The following is a 17,718-nucleotide window of genomic DNA, read 5'->3' as shown; positions in this document are numbered from 1 at the left end:
GCTTTGCAATAAAGGGCTTCTTGTCTGATCATATTGGTCTCTGACTGAGTCCTTTCCGCGGCAGACCCTCATCTCTATAATAAAAGAGTATTCTCAAGTTCTTGATGCTAAGAAAGATTTTGGTGTATTTTAATGCCAGGAGTGTTTAAGAAAATGTTTATGAGTGCATCAGATCTAGGGCCAGGTGAGGCTGAGAGCTTCCAGCAGGGCTGTGGTTGGTTTCTAATGCACTGCCTTTACAGTTCTGGGACCTGCTTTTAAAACACTCCCATCACAGGATAAAACTTGTCTTGGAGGACTACAAGGAGATCTTTGAGGCTTTGCCATTCCCAGACAAGCAGAGGTGAGCAGAACCCCTTGGTGCAGCACCAGCAGTGCGTGGAGGTGGCATCTCCGCTCCTCTCCCTGCCACCAGTTCGGTCAGAGCTGGGTTTGCCAGAGCTTCCAGCACATGCACTGTGGCTGCACTTCCACTTCTGCTGCATTGGATGTGGGTCTGTGCTGGCCAGCGTGTGAGGTCCGAGGGGTGCAAGAGCCCTTCCTGCTCAAGGAGAACGGGGTTAGGGGTTTCTTTATGGTGAGTTATGGTAATCTGAGGGTCTGGGCTGATCACTTCATGGAGGAAGGGGAACAATGCAGTGAGTGAAAGAACCTGACAAGAATTGCAGGGATCCAGTGCCCCCTTCCCACCAGGGCCTGGGGCAGGGGCTGACTCTGCAGCATAAAGGACATGTTGGCAGTGGTGGTGCAGACGTGTTGGTGTCCTGGCTCCTGGAGGGGAATAGGCCTGTGTTGAAAGGGCTGATCAGGTCACAGACTATGTTAGATGGTCCTAATGACCATCTCTGCTCTAGTAGTGCATCAGTTGGAGCTTCTGACCTACCAAATGCCACAGCTGGATGTTGTTTCCATCTGTTGGTATTTCATGGTATCAGATATTCACCACCTTGTCAGTCTGTTGTCCTTGTTCCCCTGCCTCTAAGATGTAACTTGCCAGTGCTGCTTTCTCCCCCATGTGTCCCAGAATTACCGATATCTTTGATACCATCCCCATGACTGTCGCTGGTGTGGTGGGTTACCTGGAGTCATCTTCTCCATATCAAACCTTTATGAAGAGTGACCCTGAAGCCGCGAAATCCCTTCTCCAAGAGGCAGAAAAGAGGTGAGAAACCTCTGAGCTGAGCTCTGAGGCAGAAGCTGTTCCCTGTGAGGGTGCTGAGGCGCTGGCACAGGGTGCCCAGAGAAGCTGTGGCTGCCCCATCCCTGGCAGTGCTCAAGGCCAGGTTGGACACAGGGGCTTGGAGCAGCTGCTCCAGTGGAAGGGGTCCCTGCCTGTGGCAGGGGTTGGAGCTGGGTAAGGTTTAAGGTCCCTTCCAGCACAAACCAGTCTGGTTCATCTCTGGCTGTGGGTGTCACACTATGTCAGGTGGGAGATGGCTGAGCAGAATGAGACTCTTCTTCTGCTTTATTTCAGGATGCTGGAGGTGATGGGAGTTTCTTCTCGTGAGACCCCAGTGGAGCTCTGGGTGAGGCACGTCTGTGTGCTGGGATGCAAGGCACAGTGAGAGGAAGCCTGTCCCCTGAGCTGTGCTGCAAGGAAGGAAGGCAACAGTGGGTTATCTCCTAATAGCCCACTTGGTGCCACTCTTATTCCTTGGGAAGATTAATCTGGGGGCTTAAGGTTTGGATGTGTGGGAAGCAGACAAGGGCTTATGGCAGCTCTTGGGCTCCTGTCCAGCTTGGTCCTGCAGTCTCTCAGGGCTGCATGGGCAGGGTCCTGTTCCAGACTGGTGCTTGGGCTGCACGTGCGGATGAGAATCACAGGAACAGCTGAGAAACTTCTGCACTTGTGACAGAGCTGGAATAAAACCAGCTGAGAACAAGCTGCTGTGGTTCCTCGTGTGTAAGAGGCTGCAGAGCACCTGCTGCCATGGGAATGACCTGCACTCCATGGTCACACTGCTTCCCTAGGCCCTGGCTGTACCATGGGGCACATGGGCTGTAGGTAGAAAGGGCTGTTTGCCCTTCCCATGCCCAGGCTCAGCTGGGAGCTGTGTGCTGCCCCTTAAGGATGTGCAGGAAAGGGGCTGTTCTCACCCCCTGTGTGCCCATCCCTGGTGCTCTGGCTGGTGCGGGTGTAGCAGCAGCTCCTCTGCCCCGGGCTTGCCCAGCATGGCTGCTCCAGCCCTCAGCAGCTTTCTTGCCCACAGCACACTCGGGACCCTTTGTGCTTGTTGCCACAGGGCCAGCAGCCCATTGGTGTGCAAAGGGAAGGTTAGAGGCTGTGTTGTGTGGTGGGGCACATAGAGGCGAGTGGATTCGCCGCTGGGCACAGCAAGGCACAGGTGCCCTCCTGTTTGCCTTCGGGGTATTGTCAGTCCCGTCACAGCCTCTGCTGGGATCTTCCCTTTCCTGTAACTCCTGCACTTGGCAGGAACGCTGCCTGATGCCATGGGAGGCTTGTGGCCTCTCTTGGTTCCACCTCGGTGCGTGGGTAAGAAAGGCAGAGCCGATCCCTGTGCTCCTGCCTCCGAGCGCTCCCGGAGGAGGCTCGTGGGGCTGCAGGTGTTTGAGTGCGGTTCGGGGCTCTCAGGTATGGTCCTGTAATAAGGAGCACAGCATGCGCTGTATCTCAGTTAATAACCATTTATGAAGATGTTCCCTGTAGCCATGTTTTTGTTATGTTTGTTTGCTCTTCTGGGCATGTTTGAATAATCAGTGACCATGCAGAACAGTGACCATGCAGAACAGAGACCATGCAGAACAGAGTTTGATGATGAACTCTGCACAGACTTAGCTCTTTCTTATTCTACAATGGTACCTATCTCATTATTCATCTCCAGATACGGGCTTAATTTAAATGTTGACCCTGAAAAAAATGCAGTGGGTGGAAATGCAGACTGGGATCTGTATTTCATTTATTACAAATGCCACAGGTCTTGGTTACTTGCAGTAGACTACCATCTTGTGGGATTTTTTCTCTCTCCCCCACCATTTTCACATGCGTTCATATTACAGGTTTTATGAAGCTCCTCCACCTCAGTTTTCTCTGGGATAATTCAAATTGTACCTTATAGAAGTAACCTCTGTCTTTTTCAAAAACTAAAGCCAGTAGTTGTGTGTTGCTTTACAAGGCAGGTTGAAGAAAGGGGACTGCTCCCATTACCAAGCTGCTGTAGCATTTTCTAGATCTGAAACTACACCTTCAAAGGCACATGTTTGTCTTCAGGTACACTCCAGATTACACACCATTACGTATGCAGCAATACAAGGTGATATGATGAGCCAAAAGCAGTCTTTTCTCCGTGCTCATCATCCATTTCCAGCTTGGTCTAAGCAATGAACATGTGAATTAAATACATAACCTAACTAAAACTTTATGTAACCTCTAAGCCAAGATACAACTTTGGTTGGTCCAGAAACAAGAAATGTCAGTCACAATTTGAGCATGGGGATTGAATGTAAATGGGATGTAAGTCAGTAATCCTGGGGAAAAGGCAACAAGGACTGGAGTCTGAAGGGTGGTTAAATTGGGCTGGTTATAAGGTATCTCTCAGACTCTGTTTTTACTTTTTAAAAAACATGGGGGAAAAACATGCCTTTTGTATCACTTTAAATATTTAAATCTTGCTCTAGCTCTGTCAGATGTTATGCTCTCAATGCACTGCTTAGAATCAAATACCATTCTACATCTTGTCTCATGTAAGAAAGTCAGACAGGTTCACAAAATCTCCAAGTTGTCCGTATGTCAATTTATGTTACAAACTGTGAAAATCCTCATGCTCTCAGTTTGGTGCTGTGATGGGCTTAGACTTGAAGTCGCAATCAAGTGTCAAAGTATCTTGCATTTTATTTGAAGTTGATGTGTTTATTAGCGGATGAGAGAGAGGAATGCCTTGCTGGGCCAAAACTTGCTAACTTCTATAAAAGGAACTGATGGTATGTGCAATTTACAGCTTCATTCCAGGCAGAGAGGTTTTGAACAGTAGGAGTAGCTCCAAGAGACAAAGATAAATGATCCTTTTTCTTTTGGGAAAGCTAGTACACTTGTACTAGAGGTTTTGAAGGTATCCAAGTTCCGCTATTAAATTGGAATATTTTTCTATAGCAGTCAATAGGTGGTACTAAAGCAAAGTGTAAGTTGATACTACTGCTTATAGCAACATCTGTTGCAAGATCATCTGTTCATGGGGAAATATATTTTGACTTCTCTAAAAGATGCTGGTGCACAGTATTATAGGACAGCAGCAAAGTAAAGATACAGGATTTTCTAGGGTGGATTTAGATGATAATGAAAACAAACAAGAATCCTGCAAGCTACTCAGAGCTGTCTCCTAATCTTCATCCCATTAAGTCTCTGAGGACTACTTTTGTGCAACCCTGCTGAACTTTTAATTGAATGGAGGAGGGGAAACTTCATTGCAAGAGAGGTTTCTGTTGTTGTGGGGTCTGCTCTCTGCACCCCAAGCTCTCCTATAACCATCATCACAGAGGGAATCCCATGTCACTACTATTATGAAGAGTAGAGCTTCTATCTTCATGGCAAACAAGACCTAGCCTAAGGATGTGTAGAGTATCATCTCCTTAGGCCAAGCTTTCTCCTTTAGTGCGTATTTGAAAGAAAAAAAAAAGACCTGAAATATATGCAGTGTCTTTTTTATTGTAGTCAGAGAAGGCTGCCTTAGTGACCTGAATGAGGGAATCATATTGAATTTTGTCATCAACATGCTGACTTAAGCTGTTTCACACAGTAACCAACTGAAGGAAGGTGTTTGATTGCACTGTCTTCCCTTTATCCTACTTATATGTGAACAGGCTGTCCTGAGTTTGGACACAAACAGTCTGTAATTTCCTTGGAGAAAAATGCTGGCATCACTGGCTGTGGCAAAGCTCTTCAGTCCTGCTCAAGGAGTTCATAACTGACTCAGAGATGGTTTAAAGAAGTTCTGTGTATTGCAAAGGTCTGGGATAAACCTTTATTGTAAAATAAAGTCTATTTTATCTGCCTTTAGTGACTAGAGGATAGCACAGTAATTGTCATATGCCTCACAGGTATCCCCAGCCACAGGGACAGGGGATGTTTACACATTGTTGTGTGAGAAACTTTGTTCCTTCACTGTGCCTTTTTGATTCACCAGTTCTAACAGTTTAGAGAACTAAGTTTAGAGCTGACATTTGTTTCTGAACCCCAGCTTCTGGCACATCTTTAATTCCTTGATACAATCGCACAGGCATTTTGTGTTACAAAGTAGTAAATAGGAAAATAGTAAATAAGAAGATACTTGCTTTTGCGTGGTTTTTAAGAGGTGCCTTTCTGCAGTGAAACTAGTGCTACGAAAGAGGAACAGGCGACTGACATGCATGCTGCCCAGGGCTCTGTAGAAAGCACCAAGGCTGCCTCCGTTAGAAGAAAACCTGTTTCTAGTGCCATAGTTACTTTTTTTAGTGCTGCTGTTGTATTTTTCTCTTTAATTTGTGAAAGTGACATGTTTACAATTTCTTCAGCTGATTAAATAAAATCACAAAACACAAAGACTCCTTAATCCAATCTATTGAGTGGCAGGTTGCAAATAGAAAATGATCCAAGTGTGAACTCTGAAGTACAAAGGAGAGAGAGCAGTAACATTTGGACTCTGTAGAGATAAACTCTGGAGCAGGACATAGCATCATTGAAGTCAGCTGGATGGACTTGAAGGTTCAGGCAATCTTTTTAATTCTCTGATTTTTTCCCTCTTTGTGGGTTAACAGAGACAGTCATTCTGATGAAAGTGGCTTCCTAAGGCCCATTGTTTTCTAGTCACCACAGGCTAGGTAACATACAGGAAACATTGGACAGCCTCAATGTTTCCATGCTGAAGTCATTTAAGATGTAGATACAGGTTTATAAATTTATTTCCAGAACCATTTACCCTGAACTTACATCAGGTATTTGTTATGTGGCTGGGAATAGCTGAGGAGCATTCATATATTTGAGCAGTTAACTAGCTTCCTTGTTTGACACTGGTCAGTCTATTTATCCTAGCCTCACACTGGGAAGTATGGATAAGTATGTGGCTCCTGCCATGTCACTCACATACACTGTCTCCATTAGTCCTCCATGGATTTAACAACTTCTGTTTCTGCCTTTTCTGGAAATACAATAGCATATCTACTGACAGACTTCCTGTAATCAAAGCTATTTCTGATGACCCTTTAATTTAGGGATTATACAGTTTTGGGGCACATCATTAGTGTATGAGAAATGTTCCCTCCCATAGCAACTTAACTCCAAGGATTACCGTGTAGGTAATTTTTATTACTATTTAAGTATTAAATTAGCTAGTAAGGTACAAGCTTAACAGACAAATCACATTAATGAGCGCATGCACTGGCAAGATGTCAATAAAAGTTCAACTAAATTACTTTGCTTATTCATAGCTCAAGCATAATAAATCCCCTGTCACAGCTTCTGCACTGCAAATATCGATGATTGCAACAGTGTTTTAGAGTAGGCTACAAATATTTGTTTCTGAGTAGAATTTTTACAAGAGTTTTTCTATCATTACTATGGAATAATGAACTTTCAAAACAGTATTTTCACGTGACAGGTTTTGCTGTCATTAATTTGCTGATAGGAGCACAGAGAAGTTTAGAAAAAATTGTAAGATTTCAAGAGTTCTGATGAAAAAATAAAAGCAAAAACCCAAAACACCAACGAACCCATCAACTCTTTATGGTGAATTTCTACAGTTATTCTGTTCTTTACTTCTGTATTCGTAATAGTAATTAGTAATAGCTCAAGACTAATAGACATTAAGAATGCACACTGCTCCTAGGATTAGCAGCATCTTACCCATTAACAGTCACTTTGACTCTACCTGGGATGTCCACTCACAGTGGCCCATGAGTAGAAGTCACAGTTAGGCAGATCACCAGCCACAATAAGTTCAGGCTGGCAGCAGTGTGTGACTGGGGGACACCTGTTTTCTAAGATACTGTTAGGCACTAGTTAACATTCAGAATCTGAACTGTGATATAATTCTAATGATAAGCTGTCTTGAAGCTGGGAATTTCTGGAAATTTGGGAAGACTAGTATTTTATCTTAGTGGTCACCATCCATGCCAGGAAGGTTGATGGCATTTGTTTGCTAAGGCTCATTAGATCGGTAAGGGGGAATAAATTATATTAAGAAACATGAAATCTGAGACATTACTGCAATAGATGTACAATACCCCAGATAACACTAAGTAGCTTCTCTGCCAATTAATTACTTCAAGGCAGCACCAACTTCTGTGAAAACTAAAACCCCTTGTTACCACAGCATGCTAATATGAGCCTCACAGAGAGCTCAGAAGGGAATATTTAAAAAGCCAGACTTACCCGTTCTCTTGTACTAAAACAGCATCTTTTTCTCCCATTTTTTTTCACCATCCTGTCTTCCCTTGTGCCAAATGACAGCTCCATAAAATAAACAAACACAAGTAATAATATTTACTTGAACTTCAGTACTTCAGTCTGACTTGCAGTGTGAGCCTTTTCACTAAAGAAAACTGAATTAAACATCAACTATTTCTGGGTACTTTAATTTTCCTTAATTAAGGAAGGGAAGAAAACATTAATGGCTTACAGATTAGAAATTCATGTCCAAACATATAAAAGTAATCCATCAATAGCACAGTCTTGTGCTATTGATCTGAAATTAGTATGGTGGATAGTGCGTGAATTTTGACAGAGGGTTTAAGGACAGGACAGGCAAGAAGCAGAAATAAGGAAAAGAATTACCTTTAACCAAATATTGATGAATGCAGTTTTGAAATGTGGGCCTAGAGACCATCTTCTTCAGCAAAATAAAAATCAGAAACATGTTAGAGCTACGTAATTTAACTCCTGACATCCCAAAATTGTACAACTGCAGGGACAAAGAAAATAGCTGCTCCAGAAAAGACAGCTAACAACGGAGATGAACCAGCCACCCTGCAAGTATGAAATGCCTGTTTCATACAGTGAGCACCACAACAATCACAGGGGGAAAGATAAATGGCAGAGTACAAAGACATACAGTGTAGAAACCAGTTGTTAAGTATTTAACTGTGTAAAGAGACTGGTGGTACTGGGATTTGGCACCAGTGTACCTTTCTGGGGACTGTGGGGCTAAATGGCATTTTTGCTTTTTCAAATGTTAATTTTAACTTGACCCAATGGACTTAAGATACTACCAATCTGTCTGAATCTTAGGTGCTCTAAGGTAGCTATAAAATAACAGTCACAAGTTAAGTAGGTTAAAGTAAGTTAAGCTATAAAGCACACTTTCTCTGGAAGTGATTCTATTCAAGGGATTTTCATGGAAATCTAGAGAGCGGTTATCTGAACATAGGTTTGCAGTTGTCCCATTATAGAACAAGTAATGATAATAAACCAGCATTACAGTTTCGGATAGCTCACATTTTGGATCTCAAAGCTATCAAGAAGTCAAATTTCAGGTTACTTTCTTTGCTGTGAACATGCTTAGGGGAAATGGCTCTTGTATCAGTGGGCTCTATAATAAGTTGTCTGTAATATATTCAGCATGGCTCAAATCGCATTTCTTCTTTATAATATTGTCTAAGATCTGAGAATGCCTGGTTATTTGTCGAAGCTGTTGCTATGCAACCAGTTCACCTTTCTTGCTTGCTTTTAGAGATGAGCAGGTAGTAATTCCCCTCTAAATGTTTTAGCCAACCTTGAAAACAACAACAACAAAAAGAGCAAGCTGTTTTGCTAATGCTTTTATAGGTATGAGTGTAGTCCAGCTACATTTGAGACCTATTAAAAATAGAAATCTTTATTAAATACCTTAAACCTTTTTCCAGATAAGTTGCATTTTGTTATATAAACAACCCCATGAAAAAAAAGGAAGTCCAAGTAAAGTTGTACATAAACCAGAAAGGCCAACCCAAAGAAAGTGAGAAGAAAGGAAGTGTTCCCAGAAAAACACTTTCACCTGATATTATAAGGGAGATACTTACTATTGCTACTACTGTAATAGCAATATTAATATTAATATAATAGATGTTATTATAAAAGAGATATATACACCCACCTGCTGTTATAAGAGAGACACCGGAAGATCTTATTTCAGCAGTAAACAACAGAAAATTAGGGATGTATTATAAAGGCAGTAAATGAAAAGACATATGATTTATGATCTGCATTTTCCCATATCAGCTGGTAGAGTAAATGGTGATAAACATGGCTATATTTAATAAAATTGTAGAAAAAAAGAAGTTTGACAATGGTTAACTATCCATATGGATCTATGGTGATGGTAACACCATAAGCAAGACTGCCTCTATTAGTTTTATCTTGCACTTTGAAGCACCATCAGGGAGAGGTTGAAGGGAGCAAACCCAAAAATATAAACCAACTCACCACATTTGTCTTTTTGTTGTACTTCCAAAGTGTATTGCAAACCAAGAACAATCTTTGTTTGTCATGTGGAGAATCCTATGGCACATGGATTTTTACCTTTCAGGATTTATCATTTTTCCTTTTCAAGACTGTATGGTGAACACAGAGCAGAAGCAGCATTGCCTGTTACATAGCAATACCATAATCCACAACAGTAAATGCCAGGATTCATCAAGGTACCATGCTTTTCCAGCCCTCTGCCTCACCCTCAGCCTTCCCCTGCTCACTCTTTCGACTGCTTTCAAAAGCTCAGCCTTTAGGTTCTTCAGCCAACATGCTCTCCCATCACCTCCTGTACTTTTGTGCTGTAAAGGAAGGATTGAAACAAAACTTAGGAAATATGAAAGATTGTTAATTACCATGAAAACTGAAAGATTTGTGGTTTGGTTTTTGGTTTTTGGGTTGGTTTTTTTTAGTAAAATGCAGATTATACACCTCCTATTCAAGTCAATCTAACTGACTTTGACTCAGATGGAATACAAATGAACAAGGATGTAGGCTACATCAGATTCTTTATTACAGAAATATTCTCAGAATGAAAAAATGTTTATTTCCTCTACTATTTATAGGCACTATTCTTCAGTTGCAATGAGACATTTCACCAGCTAAAATTGACCATTCCATGCTTGGTACCTATGACTTCATATGAGGTCACAAGCAACAGCATGTACCTCTTTAAGTATTCATATTTAAAGGTGCAACAGCATGTACCTCTTTAAATATTCATATTTAAAGGTCTTCAGTTGTTCAAAAAACATGATATAAGGTGCATCCAAAATCAGTAGATACTACATGACTCCATTATTTTTGCTTTTCATGTGAGTGTAATTCTACACCAATAAAGCAGTACTGCATAAGTTAATTAACTCATGTTTGAGAATTACTTTGATACTGTAGCAATTAGTACCACAGACTGTCAACAAGTCCAGTTAATAAAGCATATGCTTTTCCAATGCAACACATTATTTTATTAAGTTATTTTATAAGTTTTATTAGGAAAGGTGATGGATGGCTTGTTGCAAAGACACATTCAACATCGTCAGAAATAACAATGCTGAAACGGGATCAGCTTTTCCATTTTGGTTAATAATAGAAGGTAAGTTTCATTTCTTGGAAACTGGACAAGATTATTTTAGTGAGGTGGATTAAAAAGGTTTTAACCTTGCTTTTGTGTGCCTGTTTACTAGAATATGGATTGTCAGCTTAAAGCCTGAAAAGATTTTGGGGAAAAAAACAGATTTCCATTCTCTAGTATCTCTTCAAACAAAAGAGACAGAGTCCCATTACTTTAAGTGTCTATTATTCGTGAGACTCATAGTTTCTGGAATACCTGCAGAAAAAGGAGAATGCTGTAGGGACTGGATATTCCACTCAATGTCACCATAATGTTATGTCAGGCACTAATAGAGGTAAGTATGTTGCCTAGATGGCGCACTCTATAGAATGCAGTCTTTGTCATTTGCAGAACACCTTATTTCAACCCCATTTGCTGGAATAAGGCTTGTGCTTAGAGACCAATACTGTGTAGCATCTATGTGATTTATGGTACCTTGAGGTTGTTACTTTCATTAATTGCTCTGGATAGTAATGGTCATTTAATCGTATGTTGTGTAATCCAGCAACCACTATTTTGTAAAGGTTAATGAAGCCTTGAGGCAATTATGATCTTTACAAAGTTCCGTGACCTTTGTATAATAGCTTGTTCCTCTAAAAATTGCTATTTACAGTGTTTCACTGAGGGTGACTCCCTACCCCCCTGCCTCCATAACTGTTGAGGGCAGACATGAAGGCAGACAGCAGAGACTGAAGTAAAATGCACCATTAAGCTTTTCACAGTATATAAGCAGAAGGAGCATTTACAGAAACATTCATAAAATTGATCAGCACTACCTCCACACGACTGCCTAAATACAGCCACTACAGCCTAGGGTATCTCTCACCTCACGGTCCCTAGAGAGGACAGGACACATTCTAGACCACCAATTCAGAAAAGGGCTCCCACAGGTAGCTGCTACACTGGGATGGGCTCGAACCCTCCATGCACTCCTTGCACATCTGATCCATGTGTGCATCCAGCACTGATGGCTTCTGCAGGAAAACAGGAACAGTAAAACACATGTAATCCTCTATTGTGGCTTCAATATTCAGTGGAGCCCTAGTTGTAAAGATGATATTGAGTTTATACCTTTTTGATGTTCAGTAGTTATGCTGATACATAGAACCACAGAATGTATGGATTGGAAAGAACCTTGAGCTCATCGAGTTCCAACCTTCCAGTCTTAACACTGCAAATCAAATTTATAATTCCCCCCCACACTGGGGGAACAAAACCCCATCACAACACTGCAATCACACCTCACTCTGTGTTAATGTGCCCTGAGAATAGAACTCGTTAAGGCACTGAGGGCATTAGTAAGCCTTAATGACCCTAAACAGCCTCACCTGTGCATCAAACCACACCCAGGATTTAAACCCAGCTCTGGGCCTCAGTTGCTCTTTGGGCTCTGTAGAAGGAATGCTGCTCTTCAGCTCTGTCCCTGCTTGTGAAGATTCTGGAGCAAATTGTGTCTGTTTTCCAAGTGCCATGAAGTGCTGCCACAGAAGTACCACTGCAAGGCAAAGTATGTGGGGCTGGTGTGCCCTTTCTCTGCTGTATGTGTGGACTCGGAAATGACTTTTAATTGCAATGTTTCATATCAAGCTTGTGGGGGAGTCCTGCTGAGGCTGACTACAACTCCCAATTTGACTGTGTTAACTGGCTAATTGGAGAGACATGGGAAGATGTACATCGAAAGAGAGTAAGAGGCTTCTGAAACAGGAGGTGGAGAAAGAGAACTCCATTCAAAATCCATTACCAGGAGCTTCAGCCAGCCTCAAGCAGTCATCTGTAATGCAGCTAAAGCAAGGTAAGTGTTGAGCCTTATTGCTTTTACTGATAAGACTTTACTGTTTAAAGCAGTATGCTGAACATGTTTAAATGTTTCTATGTATATTTACAACCATAACTTCTATTGATGTGTCTCAAATGCATTTGGAAGCTAGTTTGTGTGTTTGTGTGCTCTAGTGCTCCTCAGGGTTGCTACAACTATCAGGTGCTAAAAGCCCTTCAGAATAAGACTAAGCAGGAGCTGCAAGGATATTAAAAGCAAACATTCAGATACTAGTGAAAGGAAGCTGTGGTAGAAAAATGTTTGAGAGGAAAATTTAACACTGATGTCTTCTGAGGTGTATGGATAGCTTTAAGTTTTGGCTACTGTAAAATGAAATACATAAATCTCTGTGCATCAGCCTTTCTATAAGGAGTGTAATTAGATCCTTGCCTAGTTAATTGAAGTACCTGTGTGTCAAAGCTTTGTTGTGAAACTGGGAGAAGGTTCTTCCTGTGTGTCAGGCAGTGGCCTTTAACATGGAACTTGCCATTTTAGTATGGAAATTGGAGGCAGCAATCTTAAATTTGCTTTCAGGTGACATTTATGAGCTAAACTCAATCATTTATTTGTGGTAAGCTGACACTGAGAGAACTTGTCTTTAGGCTAGGAGTGGATACTTGGGAAACTCTTTTTCCATTAGAATACCTCTATTTATAGGATGGGTTTACATGGGGAACCTGGCCAATTGCTTCAGAAGTACAAATCGCTGGAATTTTGGTCCTTTTGTGCATATCTTATCACTTCAACATCAGATCTACAAGATATTGACTATAATAGGGGACCTGGTTATTTATAAATGTATAGCCACATTTTAAGGGTTTTTAAGGTTTATTTCTTTTCTGAAGAAGCAAAGGGCTTTGATTTTTGTGTAATTTTGCATGCAGCCTGATCTTGGTATAAACTAGGGGAAAATCTTCTGTTTGAACTTCCTAGTGCTTATGTTTAAGTTTCTAATAAACTTTTCCTCTGTAATTCTCAATATGTTTCTATTGTAATTCTCAATACGTTTTGATAGCATTCAGGGAGCAAAAGGGAAGGCTGCTGTGGCTGATTTAACACCTGTAAATTCCTTGCAGATGAGCAAGGAAGCAATGTGTAGCCTTTTGGGAGGGAGAGGGGGGAAACATAAGACTTTTTATATAAAAGCAGTAGTTTAAATGCTGTTCAAATAGATTCATTAATTAGGTGTTGGATTTTCCATCTGTGCAATTATAAGCAGATTAATTCATAGCATTTTATGCAGATGAAAGATGTAAAGTCAACCTGTGACCAAAATACCAGGCCAGGGTTATTTCCATGTTCTTGTCTTTATGTTTTATTTGGAGGGTGGAAGAATTCTATCAAGTTGGGGTTTTTTCCTCTGCAATATTTATCTCCACAAATGAATCACGTATAGGAGACCAGTTCAGTGAGGAAGTGAAACTGATGCATCATCTTACATTTATGCACAGTTTCAGGGTCTAACTGAATACCTACTGTCCCATTTTGCACGAAATGGTGTATGAATTTCGAGTTAGTTGACCAAAATAGAATCACGTAGAAACCTGTGCAGAAGCCAGCCTTGGTTTTACTTTGCAGTTTGAATGTTTTTCTTCTAATGGATTGTGCCTTTTAACTGATCTCAGAATACTTAGAACTAAGCTTAGATCATCTCATTTTAAACATATAAAATCTCAAGAGGAGAAAAATTTGGAGGTTTAACTCCTGGTATGTGTAGGATGATTTTGCTATGGAGAGCAGACTCCACAAGGCTTGGAAGGACTTTATAAGGTTTAGCTCTTGGCTCAGGAGTAGTCAAATAATGCACAGCAGTAAAAGTTTAAAAGACACGGATCTCTGTTCTCTGCAAGAATTTCTCTGACTTAATTTGCTGTTGTTGTAGGTGAAGAATCTGAGCACCAAGAGATGAAAGAGTTGAAAGAAGCATTTGGGAAATGAGCTCAGGAGGTTCTTTAGGGACATGTGACAGTAGTGAGCTGCATCAAGTTGTCTCCATGCCCAAGGTTCCATGTAATGGGTGCATAATATTTGACAAATTTGCACATTTTGTATTTTAATGTTTTTTTTTTTAGTTCTAGTTTTTGTTTTAAATCTAAATGGTACTTTGCCTTGTGCAAGATGTCAGGTCTCTGATTCATAATGCTGCTGTTCCAGACTGAAAAACCAGTGGCTGATGTACTGAAGTGAGACCTACTGGAGTTAGTGGTGGTAAATTGCAATAATGTAGCTTTATAATGCTGATTTTAGGAGAACAGGGACATAGACCTACCACAGTAACAACAGAGGTGCTAGAACAGAGAGCGTTCTCAAGGGTTTACAAAAGAGGTTCCCAAACTTCTTTCTCTCAGATTTGGTGTTGGATGATATATATATGACTATTACTTTCTGAAAGACTGGTCTTTACTGTGCCTTTATTGCTCTCTTTCCTGTCTTCCTTTTCCCATTCATCCTTTGAAAAGAGAAAGCTAAATGAACTGACTTCTGAAATAAGGGTATATTAGCTTTAAAGTATCATCTCAGTATTCCCTCTTAGAAGTAGCTATCATCTAATAATACTCTAATTTCTTGGCTTTAACTGTGGGCCTTCAGCTGATTTGCCTTGACTTTCCTGAGCATGCCATGAGTAGATAAGCTCCTAATGTATGTTAGGCTGGGGTTTTGCTGCAAGCATTTTTACATGGATGTTATATAGGCAGAAGGACATTGCTCTGCTCAGGAAGATGAGCTGTGAGACTGCTCTAGCTAGCAGGTTTGTTATCATGGCACTAGCCCAGTGCTCATGCTGGCAGGGTCTGCCACCTTGATCCTGGGGCTGCTGCATAAGTGCCTTATACAGCTATTGGACTGGAGGTGGCATACGAGTCATGGTCAGGACAGGAGTTGTGGTCATCTATTGCTCTGTTGAGCAGGTGTTAATGCTGATGAAAAGCAAATAAGATAAGTTTTGAGCAGTATTTTCAAAATTGGCATTGTTTCACATTTAAAGTGTTAAAAATCATGTGGTTAGAGGTGTCAAAAGTACTTTCTTTTAAAGAAAGATTCTCCTCAGTTTTTGTGCATCCTGAATGGCATTTTGAAGAGTCAGGTACAAATTGGAATTAATCAAAATGGTTTTTTTTGGGTTGACAACAAAATCTTATCCCTTATTACTTGGATCACTCTTTTAGTTATCACTTTCAAAAAAAAAAAAAACAGGCGGCTATTTCTGGGATTCTGAGCCTGAACAATAAACTTGGTAGTACTGAAGGCAGCATGGAGTGGCAAATGTCTTATTGACACAAGCATTACCCTTCAAGATTACTCTGACACTTCTACTGCTTGTTAAATGTGGAAGGGTAGAAGAAGTGGAGAGCTCAGGGTGTGCACATGTGCATGTCTGCATGCATAGCACTAGGTGTGAGTCAAGTTAGCTTCTTTGAGTCTCCAGAAATTTCAGCTCTGATTTTGAACAAAGGATTAGGAAGGTTCATACTTCTTCTGAATTACTTACCTAAATCATTCACCTAACCTGTTTTAATTAACAAGTGGGCTCCACAGTGTCTAAATCAGAAGACTGAGTCTTATTTCTGCCAATTACTTGCCTGTGATTTGGGGGTGCTGTGTATTTTATTTTTATCTTGCTGTATTACTGTCTTGACTCCCTGGAAGTGTGCTGACTGATCCTGGTAAGGGAAAAGTACTTCATGCCAGAGAAGTGCAGGAACAGTTGGTATCAGGCTTCTTTGCATCAAAAAAAAGTTATTAAAATGAGATAAGCACCTTTTATTTTCCACATTAAAAGGAACAAAACCATAGGCAAATGGAAGTGCAAATTCCTGGACAAATTACATAAGCTGTAAAACTTGTCTTCTGTGCTTTAACTTCTGTTCATTGTGATTTTTCAAAGTCAAATTGAACTACTTCCAAAAGCCAAACCTGTGCTATTATATTCTGCACACTAGGTGTTTAAGCATCCTCTGTGGCTCATTGTCCTGTAGGTTTAACAGTTCTGGAATTAATTGTGGTGGCTTAAGAAAAAAAATTGCCTTTTCCTTGTCCCCGTGCTTGGTGCTGCAGCAGCAGCTCTAAGGTAGTAAAGGGATCTATGTGGGGAGGGTGATGTGAGTGGTGTAGCTTTGGGGGTGCTGGTGCCAGAGAAACAGATGACTCCCACTGTCCTGTTGGACCTGTCAACTCAGCTGCTTGTGAGAGCAGTGCCTGCCTCATTTCAATTAAAATGTAAAGGTTTGGCTAATCTAGTTTCTATGCAGTTGAGTGGGTGCACTCTGAGGAGAAATGCTTTCCCCGGGCTCTTAACCTTGAGCTTAGTTGTTTTCTAGAGCCATAATTGTTGCCACCACCAGCCTTCCTGGGGACAGACCTTTCACAGATAATTGCCCATCCTTGTCCTGCTTAGCTGAAGTGGTGTGTGCTTTGGCCATGACTGTGTGGCTACTACTGCAGCATGTGTGCTGGCAATCCCCCTCGCCTTGGGGTTGGCCCTGATGAGTGGGGGACAGCTGGGTGCCCCTGCTGCTATGTGAGGTAATTAATGCCATGAACTTGGCTTGGGTAGGGCATGGACCCCTGGCCTTCCATGCAGTGGCTGGGAAAACTGCAAGTTAAATCTCATCACAGAGGGTGTGAGGTTCATGTATATTTGCTGAGGTTTATTTGCTTTGAAACAACTTGTTTCAAACAAGTTTAACTCACTATAGTTTCTCATTGCTTTGGTTGTGTAAGGTTTTGACAGGCACAATGTAGTGCATGCTTCTTCTCATCCTTTAAATGTTTTGATACCGCTTGTGTCCTAGGTCACTGCTGTAAATGCCCTTGGTTGAACCACGAAAAATTCCCCATTTGCAGCCCTGTTATTCCAGGTAGCCCTAACCCCATTTTCAGTACTAAGGCATATGCCACTTTCTGCTTTTGCCTCTGCAATATATAGCTTTAATGCAAATGACTCTGATACAGGGGTAACCGAATGTACAGGGGGGTAATACAGAGAAATTGTACAAGGGGGTTAAAGGAACTCCTTTGCTTAAACAAAAGTATTGTCTGTCCTAAGTACCTGCCATTGCCATCTTGCCAAGGCATTGATCACTGCTGGAGGGGGAGAAGCAGATGCCAGTTCTACTGACAAGGGACAAAAGCAGATGATTGGTTCTACTGATAAGCGGGGGGAGAGGCAGACTGGGCGCCGACCAGACCCTAAGGCCATGTCTGAAGGTTAAAAGCTGTAAAGTTTAAGAGGAAGACTCGTTTACTTCATCTTGAAGACCCCTGCCCCACAAGAGGAAGACTCATTTACTTCATCCTGAGACCCCTGCCCATGACCAGAAGGGGCACTGCGCAGGTGCAAAGGACCTTCCGGCTCATTAT

The 17,718-nt window shown here is 41.5% G+C and overlaps 1 long non-coding RNA gene across 1 annotated transcript; it reads left to right on the top strand.

The window, feature by feature from the left end:
* Positions 1-83: 83 nt before the first annotated feature.
* LOC117436288 (uncharacterized) lies at positions 84-1,758 on the top strand. The gene is made up of 3 exons (XR_004549716.1): positions 84-343; positions 1,025-1,162; positions 1,475-1,758. It is a non-coding gene; the product is annotated as an uncharacterized lncRNA (long non-coding RNA).
* Positions 1,759-17,718: the final 15,960 nt, after the last annotated feature.

Source organism: Melopsittacus undulatus, chromosome 6, assembly GCF_012275295.1.
Source record: "Melopsittacus undulatus isolate bMelUnd1 chromosome 6, bMelUnd1.mat.Z, whole genome shotgun sequence".
NCBI classification, from domain to species: Eukaryota; Metazoa; Chordata; class Aves; order Psittaciformes; family Psittaculidae; genus Melopsittacus; species Melopsittacus undulatus.
This window is presented reverse-complemented; position numbering and strand designations above follow the sequence as displayed.